Source organism: Narcine bancroftii, chromosome 8 (genome assembly GCF_036971445.1).
Source record: "Narcine bancroftii isolate sNarBan1 chromosome 8, sNarBan1.hap1, whole genome shotgun sequence".
NCBI lineage: Eukaryota > Metazoa > Chordata > Chondrichthyes > Torpediniformes > Narcinidae > Narcine > Narcine bancroftii.
In genome coordinates this window covers 158,941,416-158,963,945 of record NC_091476.1, presented here as the reverse complement: position 1 = coordinate 158,963,945, position 22,530 = coordinate 158,941,416, and the positions used below count along the sequence as shown (strand labels likewise).

Sequence of the window (22,530 nt, the reverse complement as noted above, 5' to 3'; positions counted from 1 at the left end):
CCTCCAATTCCTAAATTAGCACAGCATGGGATTAACTGACCCTTAATAACCGTCCGGCCGCTTTGTTTTGGAGCCCTCCACCATCACTAATCGATCCATTTATCTCCGATTCACGGGAACGACCCACTCATTCAATTGCTTGGCCTTTATTAGGTATGCAATTCCGAGTTGGAAGGGAACATTTTGGACACGAGTGTGATTTGGGCTCATCCTGAAGCCTTTAATCAATTGCCACTCTGTTGGTAACTAAGTTTATGCGCAGAGTATTTGAAGTCGAAATGATCTATTTATAGCTCCAGCTGCCTTTCGAGTTCTGGTGAATGAAATCTCCACTGCATGTTTCATCTGAAAAAGGTCGTGTAAAACAAGCCTTTCTCTCATTGCTGCCGCAGCCCAGCGTGTTCCAGCAGCAGGGTTCAAGAGCAGCTCCTGCCTTCATCGATGCAGACTGGACATCCTGCTTGGAAGATCCAATTTGCAGGGACACATCCACACGAAGCAGCGGACAGGGGAAACCGCTGGAAGTCAAAGCCTTATCAGCCACTCCATCCACTGGCATTCAAAAAGCTGTTTCTCTGTGAGCGGACCAGACCCTCGCCTCATTTGGATCCCGCCAGGTGACGATGTGGTGGTGGTGTTTGTGAAAGCCAGCGTTCATTTCCCCCGCCGTGGAATGGGCGCGCTCTGTGTGAGAATCAGCCGCGCTGCGAATTGTTACATTGTTGCATTGTGCTTCTAAACCGTGTCGATTTCACGTCGTCCCCACGTTGGGATCGACTTTACAAAGAGGGGCACCCAAGACGAGGGAGGGGGGGACTGCATTCCGCCCCTGCAAGGTAAAATGCAGTGCTTGGATTAACTGTCTCCCCCCGGCCACCGACTGGAAGAGGGTTTCAGTTTCCCAGTCACTTGTCTCCTCCACTTGAAATTCCAATTACACCGTAGGTCACGATCTCTCCGGCCGGCACGGGCAGGGTGTTCAATTTTCTCGCGATGACCTTGAGCCCTGGTTATTATTTTTGGTTCACTCCAGAATAATAGTTTAATAAACGTGATGGGTTATCTTGCCTGCTCTCCGCATGGATAAAATAACGTGGGCTCGACTTGGGCTGGTGAAGGGTCAGTCACCAGAGCCCTTTCACTGGTGGGGCTGCATTTCGGTTGTTTTAACAATGAGTCAATAGAGCATTTTAATTCCAGGACGAAGAGGATTTGTAAAAAATTCCATCGGAACAACTTAGTTTTCCATACGAGCTCCAACTTCTGAGAGCTGGTAAGTTTAAAATTAAATTACTCTGGATTGATTTATTTTTCATTTTTGTTGTTGCATTGCCACGCCAGGGATTTGCAGGGAATAAATCTCAGCGCAGTCTGTTAATCAGACGATGTTAATCCTTTGCCTGTCGCTGGAGAGCTTGAAACCGTTCCTGCATGTGGCTGGCGTTCAAAAAGAGAGTTTAAAGCAATCCCATGCCTTGATTTTGGACGCAATAAAGCGACGTTTTAAATTTGTTTCCCTTTAGTGAAGGAACTCCTTTCTTTAATGTTGTGTTGGTCCTCGACTCTGATACACTGTCCTTCTTGAAATGGCATCCGTTTAAAAGTGAGATTGACATTAACATTTGCAGTGTTACATCTCCTGCAAGAACGCATCACATCCAGGCTTTGCTCATCCTGCCAGATGTGCATTACTGCAACGTGGTCTTCCGAGCCCATCCTCCCAACTATCCGAGACCTTGCCTGATAATGGCTCTTGCAGCAACCGTTTCATCCACTGGGCTTCACTGGCCTCTTCTGCAATCCAGATGGTTCGTAAAACACGAAAGTCGGCTGACACCGTGGTTGAAATAAAAACATTACGCTGGAGAAACTTTGCTGGAGTCCGAAGGGCTCAAGCCCGAAATGTTGGTTTTGTTCTATTGGCCTGCTGTGTTTCTCCAGCATTGTGTTTTTACCAGATTCACCTAAACCATGTTTTACCATTTACGAAAACCTATCGGCAGTCAAATTACCTAGAGACAAAAAAATCTTTATTCTCCAGCCAAGAGCAAAGTAGGTCTCTGATTTCTTAGTGCAGTTTCAGTCAAATATTCTGATTTGAAAAGTCTCGATTTGACTTAGTTTGTGCCAAATTAAAATGTTATAACGGTCAGAATGTGAAATTGATTGCAGTTGCTGAGTTTGTATTTCCCAGAGGATGTGGAATTTCTTCCTAATTTCCTTCAACATTCTGATAGAATGTTCCACTTGATTCAACACCTAAATATGTAGATCAGAAAATGGACCTGCCATTCTTTGTATGTCACTGTTTAGCATTGAAAACCAACAGTTTTTAACCCAAGTCTACAGTCATTCCATCCAGGAAGTTTGTAGAGAGCATCTTCATCAAGTTTTCAATAACATGAAGCAGTAATTTTAGAACATGTTGAATATTTTGGCTTATTGGTTGACTTTCTGATTTCAAGCATAGGGAAGATGGTGCATTTTCAGATGTGTATTTCCTCCACATCCCAGCAATCCAGGGAACTTTGATTAAATTGCTGCTTTTGAATTCATTTCTGTTTTGACTATTTTTGTATGGCAGCCTAAGTGATTAATTTATTGCACAACTGATGCAAAGGTTCAAATCTAACCCCCCCCCCCCCCCCCCACCTCTCCAGCAGCTGGGGATTTCCAATTCACATTAAATAAATGTTATTTAAAAACCGCAGATATCAGCTACGGCAAGCTTCAAGCTATCGGAATGTCATTAAAAATCCATCTGGTTCAGTAGGTTCCTTCAGGAAAGGAGGTCTGTCAATAATTCTTAACTACTGTCTTCGTTCGGGGGCAATGAGAATGAATAATAAATCCGCAGCCCAGCAACAAATAGATGAAAATGGTGATAATGAGGAAGATGCTTCCTTGAGTATGAAAGCTGTGTATGTCGTTTATTTGCACCACATGAATTGCTTCATGATACAAGGCAAACCTATTCAATGATATTTCTCTTTGGGTCCATTGGATTTGATAAGGATAATTAATATCCAGGATGAATTGGAAGATCTAAACCATGAAAGCACAGTCTATGTGCATTATAACCACAGATTGTAATCACCATTGCATCCATTTATTTTGGATAATGTGTATTCTACAGTATTAGAATGTATTGGAGCTCTAGGTTAGAATGAACCTGATTGAAGAAAATCCACCTTTGAGTAAATTCTTCCATTAATTTTTAAGCTAGGAATAGAAATGTTGCACAGTATTCATTAATGACTGGATACTGTATATATTTCCATTTGTTTATTAACAGCCAATGGTAGCGTGATTGTTGAATGAAATTAAAGAATCATAGCAAGTATATGTCGAGTGATATATGGATTCCCACAGAAAATGGATAATTTTGACACTGAGAAACGAACTTGCAGATAGTTCTCAAGAATAGAATCCCATTGTGGTGGTCTCTACACTGGAGAAACTGGGAGATCGCTGCATTGAGCACCTCTGCTCTGTCCATCCATTTCAATTCCCCACCCCATTCTCCTGCTGACTTGTCTGGCCATGGTCTCATGCACTGCCAGACTGAGACTATCTGCATATTGGAGGAACAATACCTCATCTTCCATATGGGCACCCTTCAACCAGATGACATTAGCACTGACTTTTCCGGTTTCCAGTTAAAATCTCCTCTTCCCACCCCCATCTTCCCTGACTCCTCTTCTCTAGTTCTCTTTTCCCTCTCTCAGAGGCAAAATTCTCATTTTTCCTCTTACTGTATCCAGTTAACAAGGTCTGTCCTCCTCCTCCCATTCCTTTCTTTCCCTAGCATTTAATTCAGACGCTTGTGATTTTTAATTAATGCTTCAAGGAAGGGCTCATGTCTGAAATGTTGGTAATATAATCTTTACCTCCTATGGACGCTGCGAGACTGAGTTCCTCCAGCATTTCTATGTTTTGACTGTAACTAGATGACTGCCTGATCTTTGTTTTTTCTAAAATAAATTGAATGAAATAACACAAAATGGTGAAGTGAACCTTGATGCAACTTGTATACAAGTTTGACCATGCAAAGCCTTCTGGATTTCAATGTGTTCATTGCAAGTTATTGATATGACAATTAATTAGTTAGTGATGTGAGCTGCATATATCTAAGACCAAAGAGTCACGTACATATTTTATCATTATGTACAAGTGCCACATTTAATTTTCTATTGAACACCAGATATTTAAATAACCCAAAATCTTGGCCTAATTTTGTTGGCATTGATCTTGCTTGTATGTCCAGAGGATCCACAGCACTAATTAATCATTAGTCCATTCCTTCTCCTGAAGGAATTGCATTGAATCTCAGGCAATTTATCTTGTTTGTTATGTGGGTGTGAATGATAGTTTCAGTGCCCAGTAGAGTGTGAATTTATGGCCAATTAAAAATGCATCTATCTGAATTAATCAGTTGATATTGCCAGCTATGTAGATTGTTTGGTAAAGAATGTAAAAAGCAATACTAAAACATGGGGATCACTCACACTAGAGCATAGTTGTCTTTTTAAAATTTAGCTTGGCTGTGCCCACCTCTGTGTGCAGGTCAGATTGAGGTTTTCTGATATATTGGAAAATCGGTTGATTTAATAGCACATTTTTTTCAATTGGGCTAAAGTGGCTTTGGGCAATTTATATTTAAAAAATCCATCTGTCAAAAATTTTAATGAAAAATTACTTGTTGGTGACAAAGGGTCCAGTTTCTCTTTTTTAACCTGCAAGGAATTTTCCAAAGGTGCATTTATGGATGTTGACTGTTATTGTATTTCTGCCCATTGATATTAAAGCAAGTTTTAATACATCTTGTACAGATTCCCTTGCAAAAAGCTTGACACTCATCCTTTTATTTAAAAAAAAATCCATACTTATCACATAAGAAATATGTTATTCTATGGGAATTAATGCCTTGTGTTACTGGGTACTTGATTAAAGATTTAATTCAACGTATTTCTTCTAGACTTTGGGGCAGGATTTCAGCTATGGAAGAATATTTTATGGTCCTTGCTGCCTGAATCTCTCTCCAGCCTTTCTGCTCGTATTGTACAACTGTTCATTGTTCTTCACTGCTTAATCCTGTTCATCCTGCTACAGCCTTCCTCTAATTTTGGATGGTGCAGATTTGAATGTTTATTGCAGCCAACTAGTTTAGAGATTCACTATCAAATTTGGTTGGGTTGAGCCCTGCTCTGCTCCCTTGTCCAAAACTGTTCATTAATCCTGGGATGTGTGTGGTATTGTTGTTTCAATCTAGAACAAAAAAAACGTGTTGGAAGAATTTGGTGTGTCAATCAACAGTGGAGACAAAAGGTACAAGTTAATACATCAGGTCAAGACTATGCCAAAAGAACGAGGAAAGGTTCAATATATGGCAGTACACCAGGGAGTGGCTGATTGTTATTCAGTGATAGTTGAATAAGGGTTAGTTGGAAGTGGAACGAGATGGGTAAAGTGAACCAAACTGATTGCACAAGGAAGTAATGTTTGGGAGATAAACATCAGCGGTTATTGTGAGCTACCCAAAGTTGGAAAATTCAATGTTTATACCATTGGTTTGTCACCCACCTGAGGCTGGAATGGACTTGGTGAATGTTGAGGTACCATTGAGCTTCATTAGGACAGTGTGAGAGAATGAGGATGGGACTGTGGAAATGGGGCAGCAAATAAATGTCAGGTGGCAAAAATAAATTCAATTGCATGTGCCAACGGAATGGAGGTGTTCTGAAAGGCAGCTACCCAATCTGAATTTTATGTCTCATGTCTGATGATCCCATTGTGAGCAGTGATGACTTCGCAGACGAACCAGTAATTGTACTTTTTAAATAAATTGGTGAAGTTTTTGGCTAAGGACGATGATAATTGGAGGTGATGCAAAGGTTAGTTGCATTGGGAAGGTGACGTAGAACAAGAGATTGTTAGTCCTAAGAAGTAATCAGTGTCTTGGCTGTATGGTCCCTTGAAATTCCGGCAGGGAGAAGTGAGGCTGTTTCTGGACAGCACATTCGAGGTGCAAGAAATGGTGGAAGCTGATGACGAACAGTTACTCATTTGTGGGTTTAAGCATCTTGTACTTCCTCTCACTTTTAGTTCTTGGAACGAGCCCACTGAATTTTTTCAAAGTCTCTGACTCCATTAGTTCACCTTTAGGCAATATCATTTTGCCTTTGGTTCAAATAAAGATCCCCTCCATTATGATTGAAGGGATTTAAAACATGCAGACTTAATAGCCTATGCTTCTACTCTCTTTACAGATTCTGGTGGAATTCAATTCTTTGGACACCAGAAATACATTGTGCCTCTAAAATGCAATTCTTCTTTCATTGGTGCTGAGTGAACTATGTAACATTCTCCATATGAAGATGTTCTGTTTCAAGTTTGTGCATTAAGTATTGCCACCGAAGCTTTCAGTGAGACATGAGATGAGTAGGTGGTTTATCCCTTGTGCAGTTTCTCTTTTCACCTATCGCAGACTAATCTGAGTTACGTCCTCTGGGCTCCAGCAGAACTAGTGCTGCTTTTTAAAAAAAAAAAATAGTAGTGACTGACGTTGACATCGACCACCCAGGGTAAAGGCCTTCAAACGAAGTGCATGAAGAAGCACTAACCCATCAGCTGAGCAGGGAATGAGAGGGCATGTTCAACAGGAGCTTGCTTTCTCCACATTGGACCTGAGAAGGATTCTGATCTGACTGGTGGTTTGCCCAGTAGTAAATAATCTGGATGATGTGAAATCTGTTAATCGCTTGAATGAAGGGTTTGTAAGCAAAAAGTTTTGGCATTGTAATGTGAAGAGAGCACAATCTACAAAGGGATGCAAATGGTTAATTAAATTCTTTGTTTATAATATTACATGGAAAAAAAATGCAGTTATTCACTTTGACAGGAAGGATAGAAAATCAGAATATAATGAAATGTGAAGGGATTAATCGTTAGTGTTTGAAAAGATTCGGCTGTCGTACAAGGGCAGAGGTTGGCATGGGGAGACTGAGTAATTAAGGCAGCAAAAAGAATGTTGCATTTTTTTAAGTGAAATGGAGAACAAGAGTATAAGGCTTCAGTGAAATTGTAAATGTGGAGTTTTAACTTCCTTTGAAAAGATGTTCTTGTCATGGGGACTGTAGCTAGGTGTTCTGGATTGATGATAATGTTACTTGTTGAGGCAAATCGGGTACCTTGTTCAAAAAATCTACAACTATAATAGTAAATTGAATTAAAAAGAGACAATAAATATTTAAAAAAAATCACCTCGTGCAAAAATGAGTGACTTTGGAATAGTTCAGGCAGTCCTCTTTGTGATGTGGCAGCCGTTCCTAATTAGTGTGACGTTGGAAGATTCAAGAGTTTGATGGCTGTTGGAAAGAAACTGTTCTTGAGCCTTGATATGCTGAACTCCAGTCTTCTGTACTTCCTCACAAAGCTAGCAGTGAGAAGAGGATGTGACGTTGGCTGCCTTCTTGAGGCAATGTTTCACTTTTATTATCTCCTAGGGCCTTTTGCATTCCTGGATATTTGAATTCTTGGTGTTTTTTGGTTTGATTCCTGGGATGAGGGGATTGTCATGAAGAAAGATTGAGCAGGTTTGACCTGAACTCTCAGAAGGTTAGGGGGGAAAAAAAGAAAGATCTTATTGAAGCAGACAATGAATGCTGAGGGAGCTCGTCTCTCCTGTGGGGTAGTTTATCACAAGAGACATGGACTCAGAATAAAGGATCAGTCCAGGCCCTGAAGAGGAATTTCCTTTTTCAGAGCTGTAACTCGTAGAGTTTGACACCCGAAAAGCTGATGGAAGTCACGTCACTGAACACATTCAATCTGAAGATTGTGGGGAATTTGAAGCTGGCCAAGATCAGGTAGGAAAAGGGTATTGAGGTCAAAAATTAGGCTAACAATTATCTTTTTGTTTTGAATGGTGGAGCAGGCCTGAGGGCCCAATAGCCCATTGCTGCTCTATCTCCCGTATATCATGGGCAGGATGTTGCAAACAACAGGAGACCAATTCAAGGTAATTAGCAAAAAAAGATAACGTGAAGAAAGGTGTTTTCATACAGTTATTGTGATTAATAATTTATTTGCTGAAAGGGCGATGGAAGCTAATTCAGTCATTGATGATGGGGGGGCAAAAAAGATTGGAAAAGCCTTTGCAGTCATAGGGAGGAGACTGGGCGTTTTGTTTTGGAACAGCTGGTGTGGTTTCCTTGACCCAAATGGCTGTTCAAATGCTTCCAGAATCCAGTTTTTCCCTTTTGGGGTTATAGAGAAGGTTTTTTTTTTAATATAAACTGGCTTTATCAATGGAAACATTAATCTTGATTTTTTTTTAAGCATTATTTACTGATGGAGCATTTTCAAAATGACCAGACATTTTACCTTCCTGTCAGCCTGACCCTCTTTAATAGGCCATGTGTGGGTAATGATGGACTCATTAGCATGTCTGTCACTCCAGCTGGGTTAGAACAGTTGGACCAAAGGTTATGAAGGTTGCATTAATCTTCCTTAAAGTACTACCTGGCAGAATGCAGATAAAATACAACATTTTAAAGAGAAATTAAAATACTGCACAAATTTGAGTTTTTTTTTAAATTGCCAGATGTTTTAAATTGAGAGCTAAAAATTATTGTTATCCATTTTATCTTCTGAGGCAAGTAAGATCACTTTATGTATGCTTTGGTTTTATGTTTACTTTTCTCTTCTATTCTTGGGCAATTGATTTGTTCTGGGTTGCAGTTGCATAGTGCAATTACCCAGACTCCATATGCAAAGCCGGTTAATGCACTGCAGGCTATTCAATAACCGAGACCGTGAAACTGTATCTGTCTGCATTTTCCATCAACAGTTTCTGGGGGCGTGGGTGGCCTGGCTGCTTTCTAACCTGGTAGCAATAACACCAGACCCTTGGAAGTCTATCACCATTACTTCATGCATGTGTCCTGATACTTCTATTCATCAATTCTATGGCAGTATCTTCTCTTGACGACCACAGAAGAACTTGTATTTGTAGCTGCTTGTGGTCCATCAGCTGATTGTCACGGATTTCCTTGACCAGACCAAATCAAGTCATTGTTGTTTTGAGGCATTAAGTCGATGAAGGTGCTGTTATTTATTTGGCCAGTTAATCATCAGATAGTGCACCAGGCTGGTATGGGTGGAAAGACAGTAACACACAAAGGACAAGATGAAATGATGAACAATGTTTATTTATTTGAAATATTAATGCAGTGAAAAGTTTTGTAGGTATATTATTGAACAAAATAATTGATGCCGATATGCATAAGGAGATGTTGGAACCAGTGACCAAAAGAGTGCTTGAAGAGGTGGCTCCCAGAGATCTGGGATGTTTTCAGGAATTCCAGAGCGTGGGAGCATGCTTTGGCATCCAGTCAAGGAATAATTAAATTTAGAGGTAATTGCAAACAGTGTCAATAGGAGATTGATGCCTTTGAGGAAAATAGGCCTGAAGCAGTTGCTGCTTTGCTTGTTCAACCAGCAAACTCCTGAATGCATTGGTCTATGAGCAGTCAGAAGGATCACAATGCGAAAATGACCATAGCCAAGCAACAGGGTGGAGATGGGGAATTGCAAAGGTATGCAGGGACTTGTCAACAAAGAACATTTAAAATTGATTGCTTAAAATTCAATCCCTTCAACTCTCTACATGCAATGAGTACCAAAGTGCATCACTTAATACTTTTGATTACCTTTCAAGACTAAGACATAGGCTGAATAGCCCATTTCTACTCCTATCAAGTCTGTCCCACCATTTAAATACCTGGTCCCACACTGGCTGATGAAGAACCTACCAATCTCTCCCTTAAATAAATCCAATGACCTCGCTTCCACAACCACCTGTGGTAACAAATTCCACATATTTACCACCCTCTGGCTAAAGAAATTCCTCAGCATGTCTGTTCTAAGTAAATGTCTTTTAAACCTTATTATGCCCTCTTGTCTTGGACTCTCACCATTTACTCTGTCCATGCCTTTAACATTCAATATGTTTCAATGAGATTTCCCCTGCCCTCCTCCCACCCCCCCACCACCACTACTCCTAAATCCCAATGAGTACAGGCCAAGATCTGTCAAATGCTCCTCATTTGGTAATTTTCATTCCCAGAATCTTCCTTGTGAACTTCTGCTGAACCTTCTCCAACATCAGTGCATGCTTTCTTAAACCAGGAGCCCAAAGCTGCTCACTTTACACCAAGTGAGGGCTCACCAGTACCTTTTAGAGCCTCAACATCACATCCCTGCTCTTGCATTCCATTCTTCTTGAAATTAAAGCCAGCATTGCATTTACCTTCTTTACCATCAAGTTTACCTTCAGGCTACCTACATGAGGACTTTCGGGTCCCTTTGCATCTGGGTATTTTCAATTTTCTCTCCATTTAGAAAGTGATCTGACTTTTATTTTTCCTACCACACCCTTTCTGACATTGTGTTTCATTTGCTATTTCTCTGCCTGTTCTCCTAACCGGTCTGTCCTTCTGCAGCCTCACTGTTTCCTCAACACCACCTGCTCCTCCACCCATCTCTGTTTCTTCTGCAGACTTGGCTACAAAAGCCATTAATTCCACAATCTAAATCATTAACATATAACAGAAAAAGAATCTGCCCCATCACCAACCTTCCTGGAACAACACTACAACTGGACAGCCAACCAGAAAAAGATCCCTGTATTGACTTCCTGCCAATCAGCCAATGCCCTACTCCCAGAGTATTCGAGTGTCTCAAGATAGATTAATGGTTGGATTTGACTCTGATTTATCCACAATAAAATGGTGTCTTTTACATGAGAAGAATGAATAGTTTTAGTAAAGGCTTTAGCTTCCAGTACCAGATAAACTATTGAACACACAAGTCATTAAAGGGGGGGGGGGGGGGGGGTGGAATTTGGCAGGAATGTCACATATAGGTTTTGTGAAACTATGCATCTTTAAATTCTCTTTTGTTTGAATTGAAATATAAATTTGACGCATTTACTGGAATTTCAATTTGAGTTTGACTGAATGTCCTATCAATTTTTTTGTAGTAATGGAATATCTGAAAACAAGCTAATTGGGACAATGCATGACCCTGAGTACTATTTAAGGATGGATGGTGACTATTTTTTGCTTTTGCCCCAAGGAGTGTAGATAATGAATCTACAATTTACCCCAAAATAGCTGACCCTCATCTTGGGAGATAAACTTGTGCTAGAAAATGAGGTATTGTCTTTATAGAATAAAACACTAAGCTACCCAAACAGAATATATTTGGGATATGTCTCAATGAAGAGTATTTAATACCTAATTCATCCTGACAACACACACTAATCAAACATTATTTTCGTTGCAATTGTATGGTGATTAAAAATCCCTGCTCATTATAGCAACACTCTGTGTGTACATGTGACTTATTTGTTTTTTGTCTTCCAGAATATTAATTAAACCATTAATGTTCATCTGAGTGAATTCCCCAGATCTTTGCCTGTGTCTTGGTGCCTGTCTTCTATCTTCCAGTTGCGTTATCAAAATCAAACTTTAAGGATTAACTTTGTTAACTGCTCTAATTTTTCTTTGCCAATCCTGACTGGCAATTATTCTTTCCTATTTTTGGGATGTTTTGTATGTTGAGGAGTGCTATCACTATTGTGTATATATGTGCTGTATGGACTGGTCTTCTCCCTGAACTTGTGACTCCTCCTTCCCAAATAACCCCATAAAGGCTGTTCCACCCAAACCCCTCCCTCAACACCTGCCTTGGAACCAAGCTCACAACATAACACTTTAAAGTGATTAAACCTATTAATTATGATTATCTGTCTGATTGTGGTTGATTGGTAGTACAAGGGGTCCAAGTTGTGAACCAATTTCATTGGTGTAAAGGAGATTGCTTCACTCTTATTTGGAAGGGAGGAGAAACTAATACTATGCATCAACTAATATTTCTGAACAAGTAATCCATTTGTTTTTGGACTTTAGCAATGAATGCTGACTGAGTAACTCTTCTAGTTTTGTGTATGAAGAAGGATTAGAATATGGCAAATGCAATATAATGATAGAATAATGTGAGGAACTATCTTTTGGTACAGGTACATGTATTTAAAAATCTATTTAGATGATGTTTGAAGGAACTTTCAATTAAAGACTATACGCAGATGCAACAAATAATTAGGAAGACTAATTGTATGTGAGCCTTTATTACAAATGATTTTGAAAATAGAACTATATGAATCAGGCCTTTGTGAGACCTGCTCCTAAAGTATTGTCTTTCGTTTTAGTCTCTTGGCTTAAAGAATGTACTTGCATTGGGAAGGCTGAACTTCACTGTACTCTTTCCAGTAGGTTTTCTAGATGAGGACAGATGGAATAAACCAGATTAGCACTTTCTAGAGCTCAAAAGAATTAGAGGAGATCTCATCGAAACTTTTCCAGGTCCTCGCATGCTGCGTATGCGACTAATGTTCCTGTCACTGAAGAGTCAAGAACTTCAGAATAAGAACTAGGTTGTTCACAATTGAGATAATGGGGACATTTCTTCATACAAAGGGTAAATCTTAGAAGTCCAGCAGCCCAAAATATATAGGAGTAGAAATAGGCCACACCACCTGTCAAGTTCACTGTTCCATTCTCCCACTCACCCGCACTCCTCTACCTTCTCCCCAGAACCTTTGATACCCTGAGACTATTCTGATACCAATCAATCTCTGCCTTAAATACACCCAATACTCCACAACCACCCGTGGTAGCAAATCCCAGAAGTTCACCACTCTTTGGCCAAAGAAATTCCTCCTTATCCCTTTTTTAAAAGGACCTCCTTCAATCTTGAAGTTGTATCCTCTTGTCCTTGACTCCCCTATCATGGGAAACAACTTTGCCACATCTATTGTCCACCCCTTTCAACATTCAAAATGCTTCTGAGGTCCACCTCATTATTCTGAATGCCAAGGAGTACTGTCCAAGAGCCATCAAAGGTTCTTTATATGCTAATCTTTTCATTCCAGGAATCATTATTGTAAATCTACTCTGAAACTTCTCCAATGCTAGCACATCCTTTCTTAAGTAGAAGCCCAAAACTGTATCCTATACTCCAAGTGAGGTCTTACCAGTGCCCCATAAATGTCAACATCACATCCCTGCTCTTGTATTCTATTCCTCTAGATATGAATGTCAACGTTGCATTCACCTTCTTCACTATTGACTCAACTTGGAGGTTAACCTTTGTGGTGTCCTGTATGAGGAATCCCAAGTTCCTTTGCACCTTTGAATTTTCTCTCCATCTAAATGATGGACTGCCTTTTGTACCTTCTATCAAAGTTCATGATGGTAGACTTGCCATCATTGTATTTAATTTGCCACTTTGCCCATCCTCCTAATCCATCTACATCTCTCTACAGCCTGTTTCCTCTTTACTACTTCCCATTCCACCTATTTTTGTATCTGCAAACTGAGCTACATTTGTTGTACAATCCGTATCATTAACATACAATGTAAAAGGAAGTGGGCCCCAGCACTGATCCCTGGCAACTGATAGCCAAACACAATAGGATTCCTTTATTCCCACTGTTTCCTGCCGATCAGCGAATATTCCACCCATGCTTGTATCTTTCCTGGGCTCTCATTTTGTTCAGCAGCCTAATGTGTGGAATCTTGCCAAAGGCCTTTTGCAAGCCCACATCTATAACATCCACTTAGCCTGGTTTCCTCAAAACAATTGCAGTAGGTTTGTCAGCCAGGATTTAAGGAAACCATGCAGATTTTTTTTTTTTTTTTGCCCTATCACATCTGAGGTTCTCCATAACTTTATCCTTGACAATTGACTCCAACCACTGATGTTTGGCTAACAGGACTATAATTTCCTTTCTGCTGCCTCCCTTTTTAAATAGTGACCTTTGCAATTTTCAAGTTCTCCAGAACCATGCTGGAATCTAATGATTCTTGGAATATCATTACTAATGCCTTTACAATCTCTGTGGCTACTTCTTACAGAATGTGTGGGAGCATTTCATCTGGTCTGGGAGATGGTCTAGTCTTCAACCTTTCCGATTTCCAAGCACCTTCTCTCTGGTCTGGGAGATGGTCTGGTCTTCAACCTTTCAGATTTCCAAGCACCTTCTCTCTGGTCTGGGAGATGGTCTGGTCTTCAACCTTTCAGATTTCCAAGCACCTTCTCTCTGGTCTGGGAGATGGTCTGGTCTTCAACCTTTCAGATTTCCAAGCACCTTCTCTCTGGTCTGGGAGATGGTCTGGTCTTCAACCTTTCAGATTTCCAAGCACCTTCTCTCTGGTCTGGGAGATGGTCTGGTCTTCAACCTTTCAGATTTCCAAGCACCTTCTCTCTGATCTGGGAGATGGTCTGGTCTTCAACCTTTCAGATTTCCAAGCACCTTCTCTCTGATCTGGGAGATGGTCTGGTCTTCAACCTTTCAGATTTCCAAGCACCTTCTCTCTGATCTGGGAGATGGTCTGGTCTTCAACCTTTCAGATTTCCAAGCACCTTCTCTCTGATCTGGGAGATGGTCTGGTCTTCAACCTTTCAGATTTCCAAGCACCTTCTCTCTGGTGATCATGCCTCTGCCCTGATATTCTTGAAAATCCAGTGCACTTCTAATGTCTTCTGCAGTGAAGACTCATTCAGTTCCTCTACCAACTCGTCACCCATTAAATTTCTCCAGTGTAATCTCTGGTCCTATATCTACTCTTGCCTCTTTTATTAAACTGTTAATGTACTTAAACCTTTGGTATCGTTTTTTGATATTATTTGCTAGCCTTCTTTCAAAGTTCATCTTTTCCTTCATAATGACCTTAGTTGCCTTCTCTAAGCTTTTCACAGCTTCGTAATCCTCCATCCTCTTGTATCCCCTTTTTTTTGCTCTTACTTCGACTTCTCTTAGCCATAGTTGCGTCATTTTTTTCATTGAATTATTTCATTTTTGGCATACACTTAAGCTGCATCTTATTTCTTGCATAAACTCTGTCCTCCCTGCCAGTATATCTTATTAATAACTGCCAGTTCCTCTCTTATACTCCTGTCGCCCCCTTAACCCACTGGCACACTGACATCTCTGATTTTAGTTTCTCCCTTTCAAACTGCAAAGTGAATTCATCATATTGTGATCACTGCCTCCTGAGGGTTCACTTCTGCTCCCTTATCCACTCTGGTTTTTTACACAAAACCCAATCCAGAACTGACATTTCCCTGGTTGGCTCAGCTGTAAGCTGCTAAGAAATCACCCTGAAGATCTTCAATAAATTTCTTCTCTTAGGATCTTGTACCAACCTGGTTTCCCAATCAACCTGCAATTTGAAATCCCCCATGCCTATTGTAACTGTGCCCTTTTTACATACCTTCTCTAGGTACTTCAAGCAGGGAAAACACCTGTCTGTAAAGGCCAGTTCTTCACCCTTCAATCTAAAGATGTACCTTTCTGAATATGCCCTGGCTGGCTCTGAGGCACTGATTCCAACCCTTCTTGGGGAAGGATAATCAGCTGAGTCCTGCCTAACCTGAATATACAGCCGCTGCAAGTGGGTGGTTAGGTGTAGGCTGATGATGTGGTCAGCCCGCGACCCATCTCCCTACTCACCTCTCTCCCTCCATGACCTCCTCAAGGCAGAGGCAGTGGGAGCTTTCAGAGGTGGCCAGTGCAGGCTGTGACAGCCTCACCAGGCTGCTTCAGCCTAAAACACGACAGAGCAATAGTCATCTTCCCTACCCGTAATCCCCCACGCAGCTGAAACTGCTCTGTGGTTCCCAGAACAGTTCCAGCTGCGTGGGGGATTATGGGTAGGGAAGATGGCCATTGCTCTGCCATGCATTTAAGTTGAGAGGCACTGGGGCACCAGTTGCCCGAAATCCATTGGCTCCGGAGGATACTACAAGGTGATTTTCAATATGAATGGGGTGCTGGAGCAGCCTTTTAAGGCTGCAGTCTAAAAGGTAAGTTTTAAGTTTAGATCCGCTCTTGTAGCCGGTCACCAAGCGGAGACCTGAAGTGAAATGGCCTTCTATCTTACCTTGTAGTTTGCATGCCACTTCCTGGTTATTGTTTGAAGACCTGTATTATGTCTGTGTTACTTGAGTGGCTTCTTAAATAACTTGGAGACGCAAGATTCAAATGAGAGAAGAGACTTTACTTACTGATGCCTTCCACCATCTCTGTAAACTGTTCTCATACACTAATTTACATATACATACACTCCACAGTGGTGCACTCCAGTTACTGCAGTGAGAAGGGTATTCTTGCGCGGTTACAAAATAGTTCACAGTATCCTGACTGAATAACAACATTTACAACTCCTGTCAGGCTCTTTTTTTAATCTTTGCAGTTTCTTTATTCTTTCCATGGGAATTCTATATCTTATGATCCAATATCTCTACTCCCAAGAGTGAATTATATTTTTAACCAGCAGAACCACCTCACCTAGTCTGCGTACCTCCCTGTCCTTCCAATACCTGGAGGTTTAATTCCCAGCTGTGGTCATCTTTTAACAATGACAATAGCTACAATGTCATACCTGCCAACTTCCAGCTGCACTTCAAGATCAGCAATGCTATTTCTTGAATTGCGGGCATTTAAATACAAAACCTTCAGTGCTGTATTCATCACTCTTTTCAATTCTGTTCAAAAGTATCCTGTTAAATATTTTAATCTTGCACTTTTCCTCTGTCCATATAACCACTTACAGCGCAGAGCAGGCTAGTTCGGCCCTACTAGTCCATGCCGTAACAAATTCCCACCCTCCTAGTCCCACTGACCAGCGCCCAGTCCATACCCCTCCAGTCCTCTCCTATCCATGTAACTATCTAGTCTTCAATGTAACCAATGATCCTGCCTCAACCACGTCTGCCGGAAGCTCATTCCACATCCCTACCACCCTTTGAGTAAAGAAATTTCCCCTCATGTTCCCCTTATAATTTTCCCCATTCAATCTTAAACCATGTCCTCTAGTTTGAATCTCCCCCACTCTTAATTGAAAAAGCCTATCCACATTTACTCTGTCTGTCCCTTTTAAAATCTTAAACACCTCTATCAAGTCCCCTCTCAATCTTCTATGCTCCAGAGAAAAAAGCCCTAGTCTGCACAACCTTTCCCTGTAACTCAAACCTTGAAATCCTGTCAACATTCTTGTGAACCTTCTCTTCACTCTCTCTATTTTGTTTATATCTTTCCTATAATATGGTGACCAAAACTGTACACAGTTCTCCAAATTTGGCCTCACCAATGCCTTGTACAATTTCATCATAACCTCCCTACTCTTGAATTCAATACTCCGATTTATGAAGGCCAACATTCCAAATGCCTTCTTCACCACATCATCTACCTGAGTATCAGCCTTGAGGGTACTATTTACCACAACTCCTAAATCCTTTTGTTGCTCTGCACATCTCAATAGCCTACCATTTAATGCATATGACCTATTTAGATTTGCCTTTCCAAAATGTAACACCTCACACTTATCTGGATTAAATTCCATCAGCCATTTCTCAGCCCACACCTCCAGCCTTCCTAAATCACCTTTTAATCTACGGTAATCTTCCTCACTGTCCACAACACCACCAATCTTTGTATCATCTGCAAACTTGCTTATCCAATTCTCCACCCCTACTTCCAGATCATTAATATATATAACAAATAATAGTGGACCCAGGACCGATCCCTGAGGAACTCCACTTGTTACCGACCTCCAATTGGATAAACAATTTTCTACCACTACTCTGACACCTCCCATCCAACCATTGCTGAATCCATTTCACTACCTCTTTATTTATACCTAATGCCTCCACCTTTTTTCCTAACCTCCTGTTGGGAACTTTGTCAAAAGCTTTACTGCAGTCTAAATAGACAGCATCCACAGCTTTCCCTTCATCAACCTTTTTTGTAACACCCTCAAAAAACTCAATCAGGTTTGTCAAGCATGATCTACCCCTGACAAAACCATGCTGATTACTCCCTATCAATCCCTATACCTCCAAATATTTGTAAATACCATCCCTCAGAACACTTTCCATCAACTTACCCACCACAGACGTCAGAGTCACGGGCCTATAATTCCCAGGTTTACATTTGGACCCTTTCTTAAACAGCGGAACCATATGCGCCACCCTCCAATCCTTTGGCGCTACCCCCGTGACCAGTGACATCCTAAATACCTCTGTTAATGGCCCCATTATCTGTTCACAAGCCTCCCTGAGTGTCCTTGGGAATATTTTGTCTAGTCCTGGAGATTTATCCACCTTTATCTTTTTCAACACAGCCATCACTACCTCCTCGGTTATCCTTATATGCTTCATGACCTCCCCACTATTTTTCTTTACTTCAACTGGTTCAATATTTTTTTCCCTAGTGAATACTGAGGCAAAGAAATCATTCAAAATTTCCCCCATTTCCTCTGACTTCTCTCTCAGCCTACCTTCGCTATCTACAAGTGGTCCAATTTTATCCCTCACTAATCTTTTACTTTTAATGTACCTATAGAAACCCTTTGGATTTATTTTTACTCTGTCTGCCAAAGCCTCTTCGTGCCTTTTTTTGGCCTTTCTAATTTCTTTCTTAAGATTCCTTCTACACTCCTTGTAGTCCTCCTTCAAACTCTCAACTCCCTGCTCTTTATACCTCTTGTACACCTCCCTTTTTCTCCTAACCAAATTTCCAATATTCCTCGAAAACCAAGCCTCCCTATGACTTCCAGCCTTTCCTTTGATCCTCACTGGGACATATCTACTCTGTACCCGCAAAATTTCTTTTTTGAATATCCTCCATTTTTCATTTACATCCTTACCTGAAAATATCCTGTCCCACTCAATACTCCCCAAATCCCTTCTTATTCCTTTGAAATTTGTTGATTACCTATCTTTACTCTCAGTCTTGCTATACAGTGCATCTGCTTGGGTATCTTCTGCCCTTTTCACTGCCCTCTCATTCCATTTCCCATCCTCCTGCCAAACTAGTTTAAACCCTCCCAACAGCTCTAGCAAACCTTCCCACCAGTCTTTCCCCCATCCCCCCTCCTGTTTGGGTACAAATGGTCCTTTTTGTTCAGGTCATACCTTTCCCAGAAGATATCTCAGAGCCATAGAGTACATTTATCTAAAGCTAAATTAGCTTGTTTTTATTCTGATCTAAATCCTCTGTGACAAATGTAAAATTGTGGAGGCTCCCTTGGTTCACATGTTTTGGTTTTGCCCTAGTCTACAAAATGTTTGGAAAGGTATTTTTCACACACTAACGGTGATTCTCAAGGTTAAATTGGAACCTTGCCCTTTAATTGCTCTGTTTGGGTTATCTGATTATGTTTTATTGACTTCATCTTAAAGCCAAATTTCATATTTTCTTCATTGATAGCCAGACATGCAATATTGATCAAATGGAAGGATAACACTCCACCAACACATGCACAATGGTTAAATGATATTCCTGTTCAAGTTTAGAAAAAAATTAGATCTGCCATTAAAGATTCAAATACTCATTTCTTAAAGACATGGGATCCTTTCATAGACTATTACCATAATCTAAAATTTTAAGACTGATCTGATCATCGATGCTGTTACTGTTTTCTGAGTTGTCGTTCCTTGATGTCTACAGTTGGGTTTTTTCCAACTTTTTGACTATGGGTTTTCTCTCCTGCAATTATATCCTAAAATATAACTATGGTTTAATTTTATATAATTGTAAATTTCAAAATAAAAATTTTAAAGAAGATATCCATGAATCTGAGCCCCTGCACCAACTCTTCAGTCACTAATGAGTCAGCATTACAGGAGGGTGATTGAAAACATGACTGAATGGTGCACTAACAACCACCTTACACTCAATGTCACCAAAACCAAGGAGCTTATTGTTGACTTCAGGAAGGGAAAGCCAGAGGTGTACCATCCAGTGATCACTTCGTGATCAAAGGTGGAGAGGGTGAGTAAATTTAAGTTGCTGGGAGTCACTATCTTGGAGGATCTTGCCTGGACTTAACACACCAATGGTATCATGAAGAAAGCACATCAGTGCCTCTACTTCCTCAGGAATTTACAGCGGTTTGGTATGACATCAGAAACCCTGGCGAACTTTGACAGATGTGCCATAGAAAGTGTGCTATCTGGACTGGTCTTGGAATACCAAAACTCCTGAGCGTAAAGCCCTGCAAAAAGGTAGTGGATACAGCACAGAACATCACAGGCAAACCCCACCCCCCAACCATCAAGAACAACTACAAGGAATACTGCAGCCAGAAAGCAGCAGCAATCATCAAGGATCCATACCACCCAGCACAAGCTTTGTTCTTGTTGCTCCCACCAGGAAAGGGGTATAGGAATCACCAGACTCTCACAACTAGGTCCTGTAACAGCTGCCACTCCTCCACCATCAGACTCCTCAACAATAAACTCGATTGGGTCCTCATATAAGGACTCTTACTTTAGCATTTTATTTTTTTTCCTCTGTATTGCACAGTCAGTTTGTTTACATTTCTTTTTAATGTGTATGTTGAGTACAGTTTTTTGCACTACAAGTAAATAGCAATTCTGCCTTGCCCACAGTGAAAAAATATCTCAGGGTTGTTTATCTTGTATGTAATCTGACACTAAATCTGAAATCATTCAGGCAGTTGTAGAGACTGCCATTCTATTCTGTCAGTATAGATGAATGGTATCCAAAAATTGAGGGGAAACGAGGGATAAGAAAATTGCAGTAATATGGCTCTCCCATTGTTTTGAAGAATGATAAAGCAGCCCAAAAGGCTGGATGATGCTATTCCCACTCATTGATTTGTTGTGCAGGTTGTTATCAAACACTTTTTTAAAAATGCCATTGGGTTGTTGATGATTGTTGCCTTCACATTACCAACCAGTTCCCATGACTTAAACTCCTCAATTGCACCACACTTGCAAATGTTAAAGCCGCCTTTCACGGAGTTGTTGTGATCTGAAATTCCGCACCTCAGAGGGTGGTGAAAGCAGAATCAATTGAAGTTTTCAAAAAGAAATTCAGAAAATACTTCAAGTGAAAACGAATTGCCAGGTTAACAGGTGGCATTGTTAATGTGGCAGGTAATCTCACACTTGAAGTACAGTGAACCAACTCCAATCTGCTGCTGCTTGGAAGGAGTTTCAGCGTTCTCCCAGCGGGCGCCTGGGTTTCCTTCATGCGCTCTGGCTTCCTCCTGAATTCGAAAGACACGGAATAAGTAGGTTAATTGGTCACATGAGTGTATTTGGGTAGAACGGGCTTCTGGGCCACAGGGTCTGTTACTGTGCTGTCTTCTTTCTTTGGCTTGGCTTCGCGGACGAAGATTTATGGAGGGGGTAAAAAAGTCCACGTCAGCTGCAGGCTCGTTTGTGGCTGACCAGTCCGATGCGGGACAGGCAGACACGATTGCAGCGGTTGCAAGGGAAAATTGGTTGGTTGGGGTTGGGTGTTGGGTTTTTCCTCCTTTGCCTTTTGTCAGTGAGGTGGGCTCTGCGGTCTTCTTCAAAGGAGGCTGCTGCCCGCCAAACTGTGAGGCGCCAAGATGCACGGTTTGAGGCGTTATCAGCCCACTGGCGGTGGTCAATGTGGCAGGCACCAAGAGATTTCTTTAGGCAGTCCTTGTACCTTTTCTTTGGTGCACCTCTGTCACGGTGGCCAGTGGAGATCTCGCCATATAATACGATCTTGGGAAGGCGATGGTCCTCCATTCTGGAGACGTGACCCATCCAGCGCAGCTGGATCTTCAGCAGCGTGGACTCGATGCTGTCGACCTCTGCCATCTCGAGTACCTCGACGTTAGGGGTGTGAGCGCTCCAATGGATGTTGAGGATGGAGCGGAGACAACGCTGGTGGAAGCGTTCTAGGAGCCGTAGGTGGTGCCGGTAGAGGACCCATGATTCGGAGCCGAACAGGAGTGTGGGTATGACAACGGCTCTGTATACGCTTATCTTTGTGAGGTTTTTCAGTTGGTTGTTTTTCCAGACTCTTTTGTGTAGTCTTCCAAAGGCGCTATTTGCCTTGGCGAGTCTGTTGTCTATCTCATTGTCGATCCTTGCATCTGATGAAATGGTGCAGCCGAGATAGGTAAACTGGTTGACCGTTTTGAGTTTTGTGTGCCCGATGGAGATGTGGGGGGGCTGGTAGTCATGGTGGGGAGCTGGCTGATGGAGGACCTCAGTTTTCTTCAGGCTGACTTCCAGGCCAAACATTTTGGCAGTTTCCGCAAAGCAGGACGTCAAGCGCTGAAGAGCTGGCTCTGAATGGGCAACTAAAGCGGCATCATCTGCAAAGAGTAGTTCACGGACAAGTTTCTCTTGTGTCTTGGTGTGAGCTTGCAGGCGCCTCAGATTGAAGAGACTGCCATCCGTGCGGTACCGGATGTAAACAGCGTCTTCATTGTTGGGGTCTTTCATGGCTTGGTTCAGCATCATGCTGAAGAAGATTGAAAAGAGGGTTGGTGCGAGAACACAGCCTTGCTTCACGCCATTGTTAATGGAGAAGGGTTCAGAGAGCTCATTGCTGTATCTGACCCGACCTTGTTGGTTTTCGTGCAGTTGGATAATCATGTTGAGGAACTT

The 22,530-nt window shown here is 41.4% G+C and overlaps 1 protein-coding gene across 2 annotated transcripts in view; it reads left to right on the top strand.

Moving 5' to 3' along the window:
* The first annotated feature begins 492 nt into the window (after positions 1-492).
* The window catches only part of LOC138741474 (hippocalcin-like protein 1), a 127,005-nt gene continuing 104,967 nt past the window's right edge, over positions 493-22,530 (top strand). Inside the window, exons 1-2 of one of the 2 annotated variants that reach the window (XM_069895647.1) lie at positions 493-617; positions 1,201-1,273. The gene's annotated coding sequence lies outside the window, so the exon portion shown is untranslated. Of the gene's footprint in view, positions 618-745; positions 837-1,200; positions 1,274-22,530 lie in introns of those variants that run through there. The other variant, XM_069895646.1, reaches the window with a different exon arrangement.